We start from the raw sequence: 19,555 nt of genomic DNA on the forward strand, positions 1-19,555 counted from the left end.
AAGACAGTTGGGACAGCAGCCATGAACCACACTATCCCACACTGCAACAGCCAGCTGCATCCCAACATTACTATACCAGACAAAGATAAAAAAAAAAGTCCTGATGATTGATGTGACCATCCCCTACAAGAACCAGTGGCAGGCTTTCACCAAAGCCCAGGAGCTAAAGGTGACCAAATACAGGCCACTGGCTGATACTCTAAGGGAGAAGAGTTACAATATGACTACAGGAGCTGATCACTGGAGTACTCAGAGCATGGGACCTGAGCAACAGAAGTGTCCTGCAAGTCTGAAGAATACCCCATGACTTTGCAAAACTGATGAAGTGCCTTATGATATCTAATACAATCCAATGGTCAAGAGATATATACATCAAATACATCACAGGCCACCACCAATATGAAGACAGCCACCCAAGACCATCAGCCAGAAGTGAGATAGAGGGGAGGGCCTAACCGCCCCCCCACACATGCCACCAACTGACAAAGACTTTTAATGCCTTGAACTTTTCACCACCTCAGCAATTGTACACCTTATGCTAAACCATTGTCTAAGAATGTCTTACCATCTCACAAGTCTGTGCTGATGCACTTACCATGCACAAGACCTTGTTCTCTATTCTCTGCAGTGCTGCATTGAAATGCTTCCATCCCCTTGAACTCAGGTGAGCATAGGCTGCGTGACCAGCTGCATGTTCTAGATTGCAGACTTATACCAATTCACAACTTATACCAATTCTGTACCATGTAACTACTACGCACAGGGTCCTGCATCTACTCCAAGCTTTACAAGACCATGTAACTAACTGTATTTTTAACATACATTAATAAAGTTTTAAATTTGCTCTTAACCCCTTTACCCCAGGCTAACGTTCACTATAAAATGAGAGTGCCATCTGGAGTACGGATACTGTAGTTCTCTACCACTCTAATGAATGAATTAAACTGTGGGTACCATTTACTAGCTCTCCAACAGGAGTTTATGATTATTCAGCAGTGGTTTTCTTTTGGAGATTGGGACCACCTTGATCGAGCACCCATTGCTGGAGTAAAGACAAAATGTGCAAGAACATATTCAGCAAATTCTGTTTTCCAGTTTCCACTAGCTTGACACGTTGATGAAATAGGAGAACACAGAAAGGGTAGTTTCAAGCCCCATTAGTAATTTCCTAATCACCATCTCAGAGAATTCTAGAGTTCACAAGCTTGTCAGAAACATGAACAATAAAATTAAAGATGCTCTGGGGAAATATTAGATATTAAGCCAGGTCACTCTCTTTTTCCATCTATCCAGCCTATGAGCCCCTTCTGACCAAGCATTTTTGCTAAACTGGATCCTTAGTACCCAGCTATATTGTATCCTATTTAACTTCAGACCATTTTGGTTATTCCACTGCACTAGATTATCTAATTCTTTCTGTATGATAATTCAATCACCTTCTGCATTGGCAAGACCTCCCAACTTTGTGTGATACGCAAATTTTATAAGCACGGACCTAATTCTTACACCAACGTCACTAATGAAAACATTAAATGATAGGTCCCAAGACTGATTCTTCAGCAACACAATTAGTAACTTCTCTATGATCTGATCACTCCCTTTTCAATGTTTCCTCTTGAATCTCCCTTTTAGCCAGTTCCTTATACACTTTACAATTATAGCCTTGACCTCATCTTTCCTGATTTAGTAAAAAATTTCCCATGAGCACAATATTAAATACTTTGTTTAATCTAGATAAACTAGGTTTGCTGCATCACCCTTGTCTTAGAAGACAGTTATCCTGTCACAGAAAGTTATTATATTGGTCTGATATGATCTTCCATGAATAAAGCAATGTTGAATTGTGTTCCATTTTCCCTTTATCTCCATGTCCTTTCCTTCAGTATCTGCCCTACGGCCCACCATAATGTTAAACAGGCTTGTATTGCCTGTCTCCCCACCCCAGTGCCATAGCAAGGAAATTTGGCCTCTGGGGCAAGCCCTCAGTAGCACCCCACCCTCACCCTGCGCACAGATCTGGAGGGCACACACCCACCCATGCTTGCCTGGGTGTGCACACAGTAGCAGCAACCACCCCCCATGCCCTCTTCCCCGCCAAACAAGCTGTTCCAGGGTCCATCTTGCATCCCGCCCCAGCTGGGCAGTGCCTGTTGGTGCCCCTTTGCTTTGGCACCCAGTGATACTGTCCCACCCACCCCCTTTTTTGCATACAGGAATCATATTGGCTATTCTCCAGTCATAGGTTACTACCCTGCACTGAGAGAATCATAGAAGATCTATGCTAGAGGACATGCTATTTCAAGCGCAGTATTGCCAACTCTCATGATTTTTGGTGTTGTTCTTAAAGTCTTCACTTAGGGAATTTCAGACAGGAGCCCTAGCACTGGTCAGATAGGTTCTACAGCACATCTCACCTTGGCTTGCCTTGGGGTGCAAAACCCCCCCACTTATCTAGCAATGGCCATAAACTGAGACTTAAAATTACCTGCTGACATGCCCAAACCCCAAACCATGAATCGTCCCAAACTCTCCTCTTTTACCTGCCAGCCTCATGATGAGCCCAAGATGTTTCACAAGCTGCCAGGCCTGCTTCATTCTTGCCTGCTAGGGTCTGAACCTTCTTGGCTGCCCCAAAACTGTAAAAGCCTAAGAAAAGGCATTTTGACCACACTGACTCACCTATCTGCACGCACATTCCCAGGGCTCCCAGGGAAGCCTGACTAGAAAGGTGTGGCACATCAATCCCTGCATTTTTGCAGGCCAGAGTCCTGGCACTTATCAGATGGGCTCTGCAGTGCATCTCACCTTGGCATGTCTCGGGGTACAAAATAAAAAAAAAAAAAAAATCAGCAAAGGCCATAGATTGAGACTTGAAATAAACTGCCAACAGGCAGACTTGAACTGGCAAGTTTTTAGTCACCAGCCTGAAACTCAGGCCCTTCAGCCACAGAAGAGGCCTGCCTGAGGTCCTCCCTACAGACCCAGGGCTCCAGGTATCACCAGCCACAAATAGGCGCACACACCCCCCACCACCTTTGAATCCCATAAAAAGCAAATGTTAATCAATTAATTAATGGGCCATGTAAAAGGGCCCTCTGCCCAGCAAAAAGGGGCCACAAGCAGCTCCAATCTCTCGCCTTTTATCTGCCAGCCTCATGCTGAGCTCCAGAGATACTTTGAAAGCCCCCAGGCCTGCTGCCTTCTTACCTTGATTGGTCTAAACCCTCTCAGCTGCCCCAAAATTAAAAAAATAACCAAAGGAAAAGTATTTTGGCTGCACCAACTCACCCATCTGCATACACATTCCTAGGGCTCCCAGGGAAGCCTAACCTAGAATCTCAGGGATTGGCATGGCATGCCCTGCATCTTTGCAGGCAGGGGCCCTGGCACTGGTCAGATGGGCTCTGCAGTGCAACTCACCTAGGCATGTCTTGGGGTGCAAAAAATTAGCCAGCAATGGCCATAAATTGAGACTTAAAATTGCCTGTCTACAGGCAGACTTGAATTGGCAAGCTTTCAGTCACCTGCTTACAACTCAGGCCCTTCAGCCACAAGAGAGGACTCCCTGGGCTCCTCACTACAAACCCAGGGCTCCACCTGTCACTGGCTAGAAACCAGCACATACAACACCTTTGGGAGCCCACCCCCCCCCCCCAAAAAAAAAAAAATAACTCTCCCCTTTTATCTGCCAGCCTCATGCTGAGCCCCAGATCCACTTTGCAAGCCCCGAGGCCTGCTGCCTTCTTACCTGCTAGGGCCTGAAACCTTTCAGCTGCCCAAAGCTAAAAAACTTTAAAAGGCATCCCCACACACATTCCCAGGGCTCCCAGAGAAGCCCGACCTAGAATCTCAGGGATTGGCATGGCATGCTGAACGGATTAAAAGAAAAGAAAAGAAAAGAAAAGAAAAGAAAAGAAAAGAAAAGAAAAGAAGTTTTACAAAACCCAAAAACTAGACATAGATTTAAACCAGAATCTCAGATCTAAAACCCCTCCACACATTGTGAAATCTCGCATTTAACCCCACATTTACTCAACATGCAACTGGCATTCTCCCATTTCTGGTATATAGGATTAAAGGCCCAGCTAAGCTAGGAATTGAGTTTATCACTACCCAATTGTCTAGCTCATAAACCAATTTGTATGCCAGCTATTCTAACACACATGTTGGAAGTCCATTGCTAAAGAAATGTAACCCGGGTGCACCCAAGTAATGTGCTCCCTAGGGCCGTGCGAAGCTTCGGTCCCTGATTCAATTTGGCGGAGATTCGGCCCAATTAGGTGGTCAAATCTCCAAATCAAATCAGAGGATCTTTTAATCTCTCCGAATTGAATCAGAACCCTCTGAATCAATCTGGAGAGATTCAGAAAAATTCAGTGATTTGGACATAGATACAGCTTTAAATGTTTTTTCTACATACCTCTAGGTAGCAGGTGACTCATAAATGTTGCAATGATGGGGTGCATGGAGTGTCCCACAGAAGTGTGGGGGAGGGCTCCCCAGTGCGCTCGGCAGCAGACCCAGAAATGGACCAGGAGTACTTCCAGTCAACTTCTGGGTCTGCCGTGGAACACACTGGGAGGCGCCACCGTCCCCCCTCCAGCTCAGCAATGAGTGCCTCCTGGGTCTGGGGGCACCCAGGGTCTCCCCGCAACCAATCGCCGAGCCTGGGGGTGCACGGGGGGTCCCCCCCATGCTCCCTGGCAGACCCAGAAGTGGGTGCACCACTGAGCATGTCAAGGGCCCCCCACACTCCTGTGGGATGCTCCATCTGCCCCAGCATCACAGCATTTACAAGCCACACTGGTACCTTGAGGTACGTAGAACAAACATTTAAATCTGTGTCTATGTCCAGATCGCTGATTCTCTGAAATCAGCATTAAATCTTCAGATTCAGATTCGGCTGAATCAAATCAGGGACAGTGATCCGAATCAACAAATTGAATCACTGTCCCTGATTCAGGCTGAATCCGAATCGAATAGGGCCCGCTTTGCACACCCCTAGTGCTCCCCTCTCCAGATAGAAGGGATGGGTGGCAAGACAGGAGTGCTGTGAGAGGGATCTGCAAACTGCAGGCCAGATCCCTCTACTCCTTAAAGAGTCAGGCCAGGATAAGGGATGCTTAACTATATATAGATTTATTAATATATACAAAATCTAAAGAAAATGTATATTAATTACATATATACACAAATGTACAATTATCATATAACGCTATTTCCTGGAAATAAAGACTGAAAGACTGCACCCCCTCAAGTGGCGCAGAGCAATAATACATAGGTAAGCACTTGATCTAAAATAGATAAACCACAGGTAAGTACAGGTAAGCACAAATAAATACAGATAAACAACAATCAAATACAGGTATGCACAGGTAAGTATATATAACTATTGGGGAAAGGGTCCCAGGAGTGTCCCAATAAGAACCGTATGCTTAACACTCTATTAAGCTACCAATATACAGAGATAAAGTGTCCACAAAATATAAGGCACAATGTCACAAAATATGAGGTGCTCTTTCATAAAATAGAAGGCACTTCAACAACAAGTCAAACTTAATTCTGTAATTGCCCCACAGCCCAGACTGATCCTGGGGACATCGACTGTGCTCCAGCCTGCAGTAGGAGGAGAAGATCCTCAGTGCTCTCTAGGCCTACAGTGACCCCGAAGGATGCCTCCATAAGAAAATCCCAGACCTGGGAAGCCCTGTCCTGCTTAAGCTCTCGTAGAATAAGCTACCTTGTGGCCAAGTTAGCTCCCCTCCCCTGTGGGAAACCTTCACAGCAACTCACTACTCCAGGGCCTGGATGGGTGGTCCTCATCCCCTCGGCCAGGTTGCTCCTCACATGCGTGGCCTCCCAGGCCACTAGCTCCCATTGGATTGCCGCCCACAGGCAGCCCTGTGCACTGTCGCATGTACTGAGGGCTCTGCCTTCTGCTGGGGGCTGAAGGCCCAGGCCACCTCGTGCGGCCCCGGGGCTCGGTCCTTTCCCGGACCTTCCATGCAGCATGATCTTATACCGAGCCACTGTCCTGTGCCAAGTGGCTCTCAGGGTTCCCCATCCCTCCCAGATCACCCCATGCTGAACCATTGGCACCACATCCTGGCCAACTGACACGGATGGGGACCTGAGCTACCTTGGGCAGTGCCCAGAGTCCCGACTCTGTGCACAATCCTGTGCACTGAGTTCCCAGCCTCTCACCAGGGGGTGCAGACCCGAGCCACCCTGTGCAGCTCCCTGGGTCTCCGATCATGCACAAAGTTCTTGGCCTCATGCCAGAGGTTGCAGACCTGAGCTGCCATGAACAGCTCCCAGGGTCTCAGCCCCATGCGCCAGACTGCACACCAGCTGGGGCTGTAGCATTGGACTGGCGCTGGAGTCCTCAGGGTTCTTCTGGGCACTGGTTCCACCCGCTGGGCAGTGATTCCCAGCTCTTCTCCTGCCCCATTCTCTTCTTCATCCCCCGATGCATCTGCTGCATGCTGGGCACACTGTTCCTTTTATTCACTCCAGAGGCTCAGCCCCCAGAGTGCTATCGGACTTGCAAAGTGCAGGCTACAACCGGGTATGGGGCTCTTTGCCCTCCTGCTCCCTGGAAGGGGTGGGGCAAGCCCCTTCCCAGCAGTTACCCGATTGGTGAACGTGCTCCACCTCGAGTGAGGAGGTTCAGTGGCTAAGTGATGGTGGCATAGTCTTGTACGAACCTTCTATAAAAACTGGCAAACCCCAGAAACCTCTTTAACTCCCTGTAGTTGGTGGGTCTGGACCAGGTGGTCACAGCATTGACCTTTACAGGATCCGCCCTGATCCCATCTTGGGATACTATATATCCCACATATTTGACAAAGGCCTGGCAGAACTTACATTTGTCAGTGGTCAATTTAAGTCCCACTGCCTCAAGTTGATCCAACATGTGGAGGAGCCTCTCATCATGTTCTTCCAGGGTCCGGCCAAACACAATGTCATCCAGGCCGACGCCAACATCTTAAGGGATAGCCAGCACGGGTTTGTTGCGGGTAGGTCTTGCTTGACCAATCTCATTTCCTTCTACAACCAGGTGACCTATCACCTGGACAAGGGAGATGAGATTGATGTCATATATCTTGACTTCAAAAAAGCCTTCGATCTGGTGTCCCATGATCGTCTCTTGGAGAAACTGGCCAATTGTCGCCTTGGGTCCTCCACGATCCACTGGCTGGAAAATTGGCTCTGGGGTCGGACCCAGAGGGTAGTAATTGATGGAAGTCACTCATCGTGGTGTCCGGTGACCAGTGGGGTCCCCCAGGGCTCTGTCCTTGGACCCATACTGTTCAACATCTTCATTAACGATGTGGACACTGGAGTCAGAAGTGGACTGGCCAAGTTCACAGATGACACCAAACTTTGGGGCAAAGCATCCACACCAGAAGACAGGCAGATGATCCAGGCTGACCTGGACAGGCTCAGCAAGTGGGCGGACGAGAATCTGGTGGTGTTCAACGCCGATAAATGCAAGGTTCTCCACCTCGGGAAGAAAAACCTGCAGCATCCTTATAGGCTTGGCAGTGCTATGTTGGCTAGCACTATGGAAGAAAGAGACTTGGGGGTCATCATTGACCACAAGATGAACATGAGCCTGCAATGCGATGCGGCAGCTAGTAAAGCGACCAAAACGCTGGCTTGCATCCATAGATGCTTCTCAAGCAAATCCCGGGACGTCATTCTCCCCCTGTACTCGGCCTTAGTGAGGCCGCAGCTAGAGTACTGTGTCCAGTTATGGGCTCCACAATTCAAAAAGGATGTGGAGAAGCTTGAGAGAGTCCAGAGAAGAGCCACGCACATGATCAGAGGTCAGGGAAGCAGACCCTACGATGACAGGCTGAGAGCCCTGGGGCTCTTTAGCCTGGAAAAGCGCAGGCTCAGGGGTGATCTGATGGCCACCTACAAGTTTATCAGGGGTGACCACCAGTATCTGGGGGAACGTTTGTTCACCAGAGCACCCCAAGGGATGACGAGGTCGAATGGTCACAAACTACTACAAGATCGTTTCAGGCTGGACATAAGGAAGAATTTCTTTACTGTGCAAGCCCCCAAGGTCTGGAACAGCCTGCCACCGGAGGTCGTTCAAGCGCCTTCATTGAACACCTTCAAGATGAAACTGGATGCTTATCTTGCTGGGATCCTATGACCCCAGCTGACTTCCTGCCCTTTGGGCAGGGGGCTGGACTCAATGATCTTCCGAGGTCCCTTCCAGCCCTAATGTCTATGAAAGGTACACCAACACCTGGGTTAGATGCATATCTCCTACCATCTTTACCATGACCCTCTGAAAAGTAGCTGGGGCACCTGAGATGCCCTGGGGCATGCATTCAAACTGGAAAAATTCTAAGGGACAGATGAAGGCTGTCTTTTCTTTGTTGGCTTCCCTGAGGGGGATTTGATAGTACCCACTCCAGAAGTCTAACACGGAGAACCACTTACTGCCCCACAGACAATCCAAGGCCTCCTGTACCCTGGGAACTGTGTATTGGTCCACCACCGTGAGAGCATTCAGTACATGATAATCGATACACATTCTCAATTTCCCTTTTTTCTTTTTTTCTTTTTTTACACACTATAACAATGTGTGAGGCATAGGGACTCTTGGATTCAGTAATAATTTTGTAGTCGAGAAGCTCTTGCAAGTGTCGTTGAACCTCCCCCGTATCTGCCAGCAGAATATGGCAAGATCTTTCACGAAAAGGACATGGGTCACTGAGGCGGATCTGGTGTTCAACACCTTTAGCCTCTCCCACATCCCACTCATGTAGGGAGAAGATGTTGGTCCTGCCCTTCAGCTTTTCACGTAGCTGTGCCTTCCATGCCTCTAGCATGGGCGAGTCCCCAAAGAAAAACCTGTCTGGATCTACAGGTGAGAAGTCCAGCTTCACTATAAGGGCCACCACCTCAGTATCCCTGACTCTGGCCACTTTTTGCCCAGGGTGCATCACAACATCCTTCAGGGTGGGATTCACCACCACAACATTGACCTGCTCTCCGCTCAAACGTTGGAGTGAAATAGTCTGTCAAGAACCCTTAGCACTTGGGGTCCTTCCTTCCCTAGGAAAGTCCCTACTGCAACCAGGCCGGCTGGCGAGGGGCCACTCTCCCACCTACACACAAGTGGTAGGGCCCACTGGCCCTTGACAGGGATCTTCTGAGGGGTTGCCCCAAGAAATGCAGGGCCCCCAGGATTTGGGAAACTTTCCCCATACCCCTCTTTTCCCATCTAGCATAGGTCTCGGAACATAGGGCATGCATTTTCATCTGCTTCTGATAACTTGGGTCAGCCTGCTGCCTGCAGTACTTGGCCAGTACCTGAAAGATACTAGAATTGGTTCCAATGAAGAGTGAAGCTCTCTTCCTCCACCCAGGGTCAGGCCACACCAGGACGATGGTCACCACTTCTTTATCTACCCCTGCTACAGATGCAGGGAATTTAATCCGGATTCGGACATGCCCACTATAAGAGTACTGATCCTAGCTTAAACCGCACAAACCCAAGCCAGAAAGAGGGTACAATGGTAAATGCTCAAAATGCGCTTTATAGAGGGATTTGAATAGGATAGTCACTTGTGATCCACTATCCAGGATGGCTATACACTTGTGACCATTGACAACCACCAGGACCTCTGCTCTAGGGCCAATCAATCCTTCAGGTATCATATTCAGGGCTGAGGCTTGGGAGTCTGACAGGGCCCGGGGTGGAATGGACTCCCTTGCTCCATCCTTCCCTCATTTCCTGACTCCCACTAGGCCTTCAGATGCTGAAAAACCAAATCTGGGTTTTCAGACTTAGAGCACCCTCTGGCCATGTAGCCATATTCCCGACACCTACGGCAAAATCTAGGGGTTTTAGAGCAAGTCCGCACCTTAGTTCGGCTCGGGGCATTCTGATTAGTCCTAGGTTGCATCCTAGAGGAAGCTCCAGTGACCCTAAAACTGGTGGCAAAGGTTCTTCCTCAGCCTTAGGGGAGGCGGAGGTGTTCCTCCTGTGGGGTCACCGCCAACCCCCAGCTAACGGGTCTCCTCCAAACAGGGTTGTCCTCCAGGGTCCACATTGTTTCATATAAATGGAGGATCTCCTCCTCCTCTCTCACCTCCTTCATGAGCTGATCAAAACCAGGGGGGTTGCCAAATTTTAATCCTGAATATGGGCTAAGCCATAACAGGCTCCTATCTGGACTTGTCAGAGTCTCACATGGTCAGCCTCTATCATGCTAAGAGTTCCTTGTGCCACTACGCACTGTAGCACCTGGTCTAAACAAAGCAGATATGAGGAGACAGCTTCACCCTTATACTGAAAGGTGCTAAACAGTTCACAATAAGGCCCCCCACACCGCGATGGTTGCCCAAACATCTTGCAGTGTCTGGAGGTACTGTTGATTAGTGATCCCAGGTTTTGGAGTTTGGCAGTTCAAATGACCCCAAACACAGGTTCCCTCAGCACATCCAGAAGATGCCGACATTTTTCTTCATCTGGGATTTGCCATGTCAACAAGGTCTCTTGTATATGAGTGGCCCAGGCTTCAAACCCTTCTTCCCCCGCAGGAACCAGGAAATTTCCTGAAAAGTTTCTCAATCTTTTATATGCGGCCTGGTCATTGGAGGAGCTTGTCACCTCTCTAATGACCTGCTGCAAGGCGGTGACCCACTCCAATGTGTCACTGGACAAGGCTGTTGCCACTTCAGGCCCAGAGGATTCCTGGGCATTCCTCTCCTCCCGATGCCTGGGGACTGTCAGGATCTGACATATTTCCCTTTCTGATTCTCTATAGAGATACACAATACATTTAATGTTGAATCACCTGCCACCAAATCCCATGCAAACCTCCAAAATGTAACCTGGGTACACACAAGTAATGTGCTCCCTTCTCCAGACAGAAGGGATGGGTGGCAAGGCAGGAGTGCTGAGAGGGATCTGCAAACTGCAGGCCAGATCCCTCTACTCTCTAAAGAGTCAGGCCAGGACAAGGAATGCTTAACTATATACAGATTTATTAATATATACAAATCTTTTCATTATTTTAATAGTTTGTGTTGTGGCACTGACTAGTTCAGGGCCTCATCAAGTGTGATCTATTATAGATGAGTTGCTTGCTCATTATTACAGCTTCACCTAGTGGGAAATCACATTCTTTGCACTGTAAACTCATGTAGTGTCAGTAATAACTGGCATGTCAATGAAACTACACTGCAGACATGCAGGTTTTGCTACGTTTTAAAAGATGAGGAGACTGTCTCATTAGATACACAGAAGGGCAGAAAAGATCTTGTCCTTGGCAATTAAACAGGGCAAGATTATTCTAGCTGCACCTTGCCCCTAGAATAATCCACATCTGCATCTGTCCCCATTCCTCTACGTTGTCTACATTCTAACAGATATCTTATAAAGCAACAGGTACTCAGGCAGGTTTAACTGTCTCACAAACACAGGAGCAGGGTGAAGTGAAAGAGAGGAGTGCTAAGAAAACAGAGTCCTCAGAGAATTATGCACTGTCATAAAAAGGATAGCAGTGGGAAGCTGGACAAATTCAAAGTTCTTATATTATGAATAGGGGTGTAGGTTGTAGCCGTGTTGATCTAAGGACATATGCAGACAAACTTCTTTGGATAAATCCAATATCTTTTATTAGACCAATTCAAATAACTCGTCTAATAAAAGATATCGGATTTACCCAAATAACCTGTCTGCCTATATCCTATGAACAGAAATTGTTAGAGTCTTGTTGTTCAGCTATTCTGGCTGGGATTCCCAAAAGATACCAATTGATTCCAGATATTGAATACTATGCTGGATGTTCTTATTTCAACAAAAGGTATAAAGCAGGGGTGTCCAACTTTTCGAATGTGGGGCCGGGATCACAAATTTTTTATCACCCAGTGGACCGGCGAGCCATATTCAAAGACATCACAGAAAGTGGTATCATATCAGGAAGTGATGTCACATGACCTTTGACACCAATGAAGTTGCAGGGGTTGACAGGGTCCTGGTTGACATGGCATGCATGCCCGGGTTGACATTGTGCTGCAGGAGCTGCTTGGCTACAACCGGGTTGACCTGGTGCTGAGAAGCCGCGGGGCCAGGCCAGGGTTAATCTGGGGCCCGCCCAGCCTGCCAGTGCCATGCCCGGGTTGACATGGTGCTGTAGGACCTGCCTGGGCAGAACCGGGTCGGCACTGGCCAGGAAAAGCAGCATGCAGTTGAAGCCGGCTTCCCACGTGCTGCTGGGGATGGGACGAGGCTGGCCAGGTCTGCACCGGCCAGTAGAAGCAGCGGTGGAGCCGTGTGCCGCTTGGGACTAACCAGTGCAGGCTCGTCCCGTCCCGAGCAGCACACAGCTCTGCCGCCACTTCTGCTGGCCAGTGCAGACCCAGCCAGGCTCTTCCTCCTGTCCCCAGCAGCACGAGAAGCAGCCCCCTTGAGGCCTCGCAGCTGGGCCCGGAGAGCCGCAGCACCCAGGAGGAGACTGGCTGGGGGAGCAGGCGCTGCCTTGCTGTGGGGCTGGGCAGGGCAGAGCAGCGGGGCTGGCTTGAAGCGGGCGGGTGACAAGGCAGGCATGGGCCAGCACTGTCTGTGGCCGCTGGTTGCCCTCCCACACGGGGCCGCTGCCCCAGGCCCCGCAGAGGTAAGCAGCTCCCCTCCCCTCCCTTAATTGCGTGTCCTGCCATGTACATGTGGCATGGCAGGAGAGAGAGAGCCATTGGGATCAGAGATCAGACCCCATCGCACCTTTAAATGAATGTCTGGCAGCAGCCTAAGGATAACTACTCTGTGGATTTCTAATTAAAAGGTATCTAGGATGATTACAAATAGCTAAAGGAGGATGCACAATTTATTACTCACCCCCAAGTTCTTCTGCTCTGGTTTCCAGCTTTCACTCTCACTCACGCATGTCTTCGTGCTTTCCCAACTTGATCCATTAAGCTTCTGTCCTCTCCACCTTCTGGTACCACCTAAAAAAAACAACAACAATAATAGCAATTAGCATGTTATATCCATAGATATTTAAGTGTTTTCCAAAGCAGATGTATGGTCCCCCAATTCATATGAGATTCATGATGTTATGTGACTTGGCCAAAGTCACAGAATGAACCAGTGGCATAGCTGGGAATGGCACCCAAATCTTCTAGTTCCCAGCACTATGCCCTTCGAATGGTCAATGCTGCTTCCTTGACATCAAGTGATAACTAGTTACACAGTTGAAAGTCTTGACACAGCATGATTTTTTTTTTTTGATTCACACAAAAATAATGGACCTGACCCCCAGTGCTCACTGCCATAACTCAGTCACCTTGCTTTCCACTGTATCCCAACTTGCATTTGTATAGTGCAGGGGTGTGCAATTATTTTGGGTGGATGGCCACTTACTGAGTTTTGGCAAGCCATCAAGGGCTGCATGACAAACAGCCCAGGGCAGATAAATATTAATTTTCTAAATTTTTAGGGGCCCTGCGGGCTGGATAGAATAGCCTGGTGGGCCGCATCTGGCCCACCCTGGTATAGTGCTTACTTCATTTGAAATTACTTTGAGGCAGGGATCTTGGGCCATATTTTTCAGAATATTTAGGCCCCAAACTTCCACTAGCTTCAGTGGGAATCTTGTATCCAGATAGCTTTAAAACCCTGTTCCCACTTATCTTTATAGCTCTGTGTTAGGCTCTTAACACACAGCTGATGCTACACTAATATTCACAGTAAAATTGGTCATTGCAGTGATCAGTTTCAGGGGATATTTTGTCTAATCCTCCCAAAAATATCCTGTAGCCCAGCAGGACCCGAAGCAGAAGCCAACTAATCCTCTTTTGCACAACTCCAGTAGGATGGTAAAAAAAAAAGCCTTGGCTATTGCCTTGGCTTTTTTTGTAACCCCATCATTCATGCCAGAAGGTAGGTATTCACAGTGCACGTTTGACGCAAAGCAAGGGAAATTTGACTCAAAAACTAGCCATGAAAATATTTATATAAGAGCCAGCAACCATACAGGCCTACTTGTTATGCCCAGAGAAATGTGGCCCACAAAGAGAACTGTAAGTCTCCCTTAATCAAGTGAGGCAGTAGAGATATAACAATGGATTACTTGGGACAACTAAAGAGAAAACAGGGATGAGAGACTGGATCACAAATTTATAACAAATGTTTCAAGGGGGGACACCAAACAGAGCAGACTGGCCAGAGCCCAATGTCTCTGAAACAACTCCAAGGAGACAGTGGATGTCATCCGGTGATACTCTGCCTGGAGATGTGAGCAGCATATATCAAAAGACAGCCCCACATTCACCAAGGTTCCCTGCCCTGGCCAGAGCCTCCTTCCTGGTCTGATAAATGGCAAGTTTGGCCAGAGCCAGGGGGAGGTTGACCAGGATATCCCAGAATTTTGTGGGGCCTCAGATAGGGATTGCATAAAAAAATATGACAGGAGAAGTGCAGCTAAAACAGGGGTGGGCAATTATTTTGGCTGGAAGGCCGCTTAATAAGTTTTGGTGAGATCTTGAGGCCACAAGGGTAGCCCTGCCCCTTGACAGGTGCCCTGCCCCTTTGTCACCACCTTGGGACCAGAAGTCCTGCCCCCTGACTCCTGGCCTTTGCCACTGAAAGTCCCCCCTCTTGTCCCTGGAAGTACTCTGGGGGGAGGGAGGGGTTGCTATCTTGGAACCAGAAAAAAAACAAATCATATACTAACAATCAAATATCTTCTATATAACAATAACATAATTTTATTTTATTTAAAAAAATATTTCTGTCCTGATTTAAGTATGTTTGCATAGTATATATAGATGTGATTGCATAATAGCTCAAAATAAAGTCTTTTGTATATTGTATGTGAGGGGGTGGGTGTGTATGCTGTGGGGGGGGGTGTGGATGTGTGAGGTGTGGGGTTTGTGGCGAGTGTGGGGGAGGGTGTGGGCTTTGTGGGGGGGATGTGGGTATGGGGTGCAGGTGTGTGTATGTGTGTGTGCGCGCGCGCATGCGTTGATATGGATATGGTGGGGTGTACATGTGCCCCGCCCCCCAAGGCACATAGCTCCTGCCACTGGCAGCAGCAGCAGTGGCTGGCCCTCAGAGACTTACACAGAGTCATAAAAAGCATAACACTGGGAAGCCAGACAAATTCAAAGTTCTTATCCTATGAACAGCCATTGTTAGGGTCTTGTTGCTCAGCTATTCTGGCTGGGATTCCCAAAAGACACCAGTTGATTCCAGCAGCTACAGTGGCTGGCCCTCAGGGCATTCACGGCCTGTGCAGGCAGAGCCCCCCTGGTGGCACACAGTTCTGGCCACATACCTTGCGGGGAAGCCACATGCGATGGAGTTGGCAGCCTGGCCTTCCTTCCTGCCACCATATGCAGTTCCTGGGACTCCACCGGGAAGCAGGAAGCAGGGCCAGCCCAGCCTGGTTGAATCCTGCAGGACTCCCCATCACTTCTGACACTCCAACAGAGTCCCAGGAGCTGCACATGGCAGCAAGGAGTGGGGAAGGCCACCAGTTCCATTGCATGGGGCTTCCCCCTGGTGGCATACAAGTCCCAGGAGCTGCACATGAGCCACAAGGAGCCCCATGGAATGCAACTGGGCTGACCTAGGCTCTGTGCTCCTGCCACCCTACTGGGTGCAGGCCCCATGCTTCAGGCTCCGTGCTCCCACCAGCCCCACACTCTGCACTCCCACCCAGCTGCAACTTCTCCTTGCCCCCACTTACCTACCTGCTGCCCAGATCACTGCAGCAGTGACAGAAGGAGCTGATAGAGGCTGGGGGAGCCGAGCAGTTCCCTGGGCATTGGCGGCAGCAGTCTCACACAGAATGTTGGCTGGGGCTGGGGCTCTCTTGCACAAGGTTGGGAGTGCAGTGTGCTACCCTGGCAGAAGTGGGCGGGGCTTGGTGGGTGCCTGCCCATGGGACTGGTGAAATCACCTGGTGGGTTGGATGGGGCCTGTGGGCCGTATTTTTCCCACCCTAAAATAAAACCTCAGGAGGAGGTTCCTAAGAAGGCAGTGCCAGGATAGGCATGTGCCAGGGTCTCCTTTCGTTGACAGAAAGGGCAGATGTCAAGGGTGTTTGTGAACTGTGCCAAATACTGCCTGTGGAGACGGCTCTGTGCAGGAGCTAGCCTAGGTCCCCCTGTGGCTCATGGGTGTAGGGCCGAGTACAGCAGTGACCATACAGGAAGTTTATGGCAGGTTATGTCCTTATGCCCCATCATAAAAATATCTCCAGAAAGAGATACCCAACTAGCTAATTAAATTTCCAGTTGCACAAGTGGAACAGTAACTGGCAAGCCAAAATATGTTGCCTCTAATTCACACACAAAAAACAAAAGGAAACTTTACAGGGAAAAACAGTAGGATTGTATTTTTGTCCCTTTTGTTACCTTGAGTTAGCTCCCACTCCATTCTTAAGCATAGCCTCCCCATTGGAACGGCAAAAGAAATTCAACTCATTACCCATGGGTAGTCTTGATATAATTTACTTGTTGCATATTTAATTTAAAAGCTATTCCTATTGCCAAATATAATTCAGGAGCCCATTAAGCAGAACACACTCTCTCAAGTCCTCTCCTTATGCCCAAAGACCAAAGAAATTAGATGTTCATCTACTACAATCACATTCAGTGAAGTATTTGAACAGTTGTCACTCAATGGCACAGCACAATCAATAAGATTAGAGGCAGTTCAAGAAGATCAAGACATACCAATATTTTCATTTAATTGACCAAACACCCTCTGGTAAAAATGGCAGGAAGAAAATTATCATTCCTTCAGTTATGTAAAGTACATATAACTTGTCAGGACCTAGGAAGTCTTGCCCAATCAGCATTTCCACCTCAGTCCCATTTTATTATGAAAGTAACTGACTTTGACCCCAGACACCATTTCTGAATCTTTTGTCTCCAGTAATTGAACATGTACTATAAGCTGATACAAACACAAAATGCCCAGCTACTGTTATTAGCTAAGAAGACCATTCAAGATACAGATTGTCACACAACTGTTTCAACCTACTTTAAGGTTTGTTTGCTTGTTTTAATATATGTCTTCACATGCCCTGTTAGGAGGCAGAGATCTCAGCTGCTAACATCTCCTACCTTTCCCACCTCCAGAAAAAAGATCACACCTTCCTCCACTCCTAAACACTCCAGTGCCTCTTCCAAACACAAAAGTAGTAGAACAACAACCAGGAGCTACAAGATTTTACAACCAATCCCATCTGCTTTCCCTCCAGCCTATTCTCACTCATTCCTTGTGCGAAAGAGGGATTTCAGCAGTTGTGTTACTAAGGGGCTGAGTCAGCCCAAAATATAGGAAAACTATCTGGTGTTCCAAAGAGCTGGGCCACCCAATGCTCTTTCCTAAACCCTTTGTTCAGTAGGAACAGAGCCACTTCAATCATGACTGAGGAAAAAACATATAAAAGAAATCTAGGCAAGCATGGAAGAAATTGTAAAACTCTCACCACTTGCTATTCTTAAATCAAAAAAGGAATCAGGATTTTTAAGAAACAGCACCTAATCCCATCCTTAGCTCAAATATACACCAGGTATCACAAGAGTTAGCAAAACTGCTATCATGAAGTAACGGTAGGAATGGGCAAAATATGGCTCACAGGCCAGATTTGGCCCACCAAGCTATTCTGTCTGGCACACGGGGCCCCTAAAAAATTTAGAAAGTTAATTATCATCTGCATGTGGCTGCCTGTCAAAGATGACAAGGCACCACTGGCAGCAGGAACCAGGGGAGTCAACAGCAGGACCCAGTGGCTGAGCAGCAAGGCCCACCTGGCTCTGCCTACCCTCAGCCCCCAACCCCCTCCCCAACTGGAAGCCTCCCACAAACCACATACCCACCCCTCCACACTCTCCCCAACAATATACAAGATTAAGACTTCATTTTAAGCCATTATGCAATCATCTCTACATACACGACACAAACGCACACAAATCAGGCCAACAAAATTGTTAAAAATATGTTACCATCAACATTAGATTTTTAGTATATAATTTGTTTTTTTTTTCCCAATTCCAAGATGGCAAACCCCCTTCCCAAAAGGAGTACTTCTGGGGCAAAAGGAAGGACTTCCAGTAGCAAAGGTCAGGGGTTAGGGGGCTGGACTTCCAGTCCCAAGATGGTGAGCAGGGGGTGGGGCACCTGTCAATGGGTGTGGCTACACTCACGGCCCTTGACAGTTCACCAAAGCTTGTTAAGCCAAAATTATTGCCTACCCCCGAGTTACAGGAATCACACTGTTTCTAGGGTCCCTTCTCTCCTAAACTTCTAGAACCATAAGTTCTGTGCCTTCTATGGACTAAGCTGCAAGATATCCTAATCAGGTCAGGCTTGAGAAGAAACTATAACTGTTCTCTTCACTCATGCACACCTCACATCCTTCTCTCAGGAACCCACTAATTGTTCAGGTTAGTGCACGCAACCACTAATGTAGATAGTCGATTGAACCAATTAGCCAAATAGTATTTATTTGGAATTAAAAAAAAAGAAAAGAATTGTGCAAGATGTTCACAATGTGTATTCCCCTCCCCCATCCACGTACATCTACAACAATTTTTTAAACGGAAAGACTATACCTCTACATCTCCCATAACAAAAACTTGTATGTGCTCTGCTATTTAAAGCAGCATTAATAGGTTAATCCTATGCATATGTGCCAATTAGAACACCAGTTGCCTGCTGTGCTCTGTCTACATGGAAGTGGCCAGGCATGGAACAGATAGCTTGCACCTATATCTAACTCTTTTTTATACTGGCTTGCAAGGGACCTATTTAACAATTGCATATGGGAGCACTGCTTCTGCAAACTGGTTAGACTGTTGTTCTTTTTGCTTGCTACTCCCATCTCTCATCTTTCCTTCCTAGAAATGCAGTAAAAGTGACAGAAGACGAGAGAAATACTGTGATTTGCTGTCCCATTAACTCCTGGTTGCAGATCATAGTGGGAACTCAGTGTTGTTTCCTCCAAGGATGGGTCAGTAAGGGGCAGGAGTGTATAATAAATTTGTAACACATGTTGGTAAAATAATGGAGTTCATTGGGTCATTGGTATACCAGTTAACATCCTTTATCACAACAATATTGTCAAATCTCTTGAGTCCCATGCATGGGCGACTGGTGCCTCTTCAGTCAGTGAATACGAGGCGGGGGGGTCCCCTGACAGCCAATTTCACTGACCGGGGGGGAAAGAAGGAGTCCCCCAACAGCTGATCTCACTCACCAAAGAGTTTCTGGACGCGGCATAACCACTTTTGCTGGTGGCCCCACTCCCCAGCCAGCACTTTTGGGGGGGGGGGGCACCAGTGCTCCCGCCTGCCCCCCCCTACCCATCACCTAAACAGGGAGCACAGCCTGACAGGGGGTGCACCAGCACTCTCAAGGGGGGAACGTGCACTCCTGTGCACCCCCTACGCATCTCCACTGGTCTCATGGTATCTGAGATTTTCCTTTAAACTACAGATGTTGCCCTGTACGGTCAGGCCAACTCTCAGGATCTTAATATTGCACTGTTAGACAGGAAGGCATGGTGTA

General features: G+C 48.0%; 1 long non-coding RNA gene across 2 annotated transcripts in view; it reads right to left on the reverse strand.

Moving 5' to 3' along the window:
- Nucleotides 1–19,555, reverse strand: part of LOC109282328 (uncharacterized) — a 192,683-nt gene that overhangs the window by 148,031 nt on the left and 25,097 nt on the right. For both annotated transcript variants that reach the window (XR_009459901.1, XR_002089286.2), the window contains exon 5: nucleotides 12,869–12,978. This is a non-coding gene — a long non-coding RNA (uncharacterized LOC109282328). The remainder of the gene's footprint in view (nucleotides 1–12,868; nucleotides 12,979–19,555) is intronic.

The sequence above is a fragment of the Alligator mississippiensis genome, chromosome 2 (assembly GCF_030867095.1).
Source record: "Alligator mississippiensis isolate rAllMis1 chromosome 2, rAllMis1, whole genome shotgun sequence".
Taxonomy (NCBI): domain Eukaryota; kingdom Metazoa; phylum Chordata; order Crocodylia; family Alligatoridae; genus Alligator; species Alligator mississippiensis.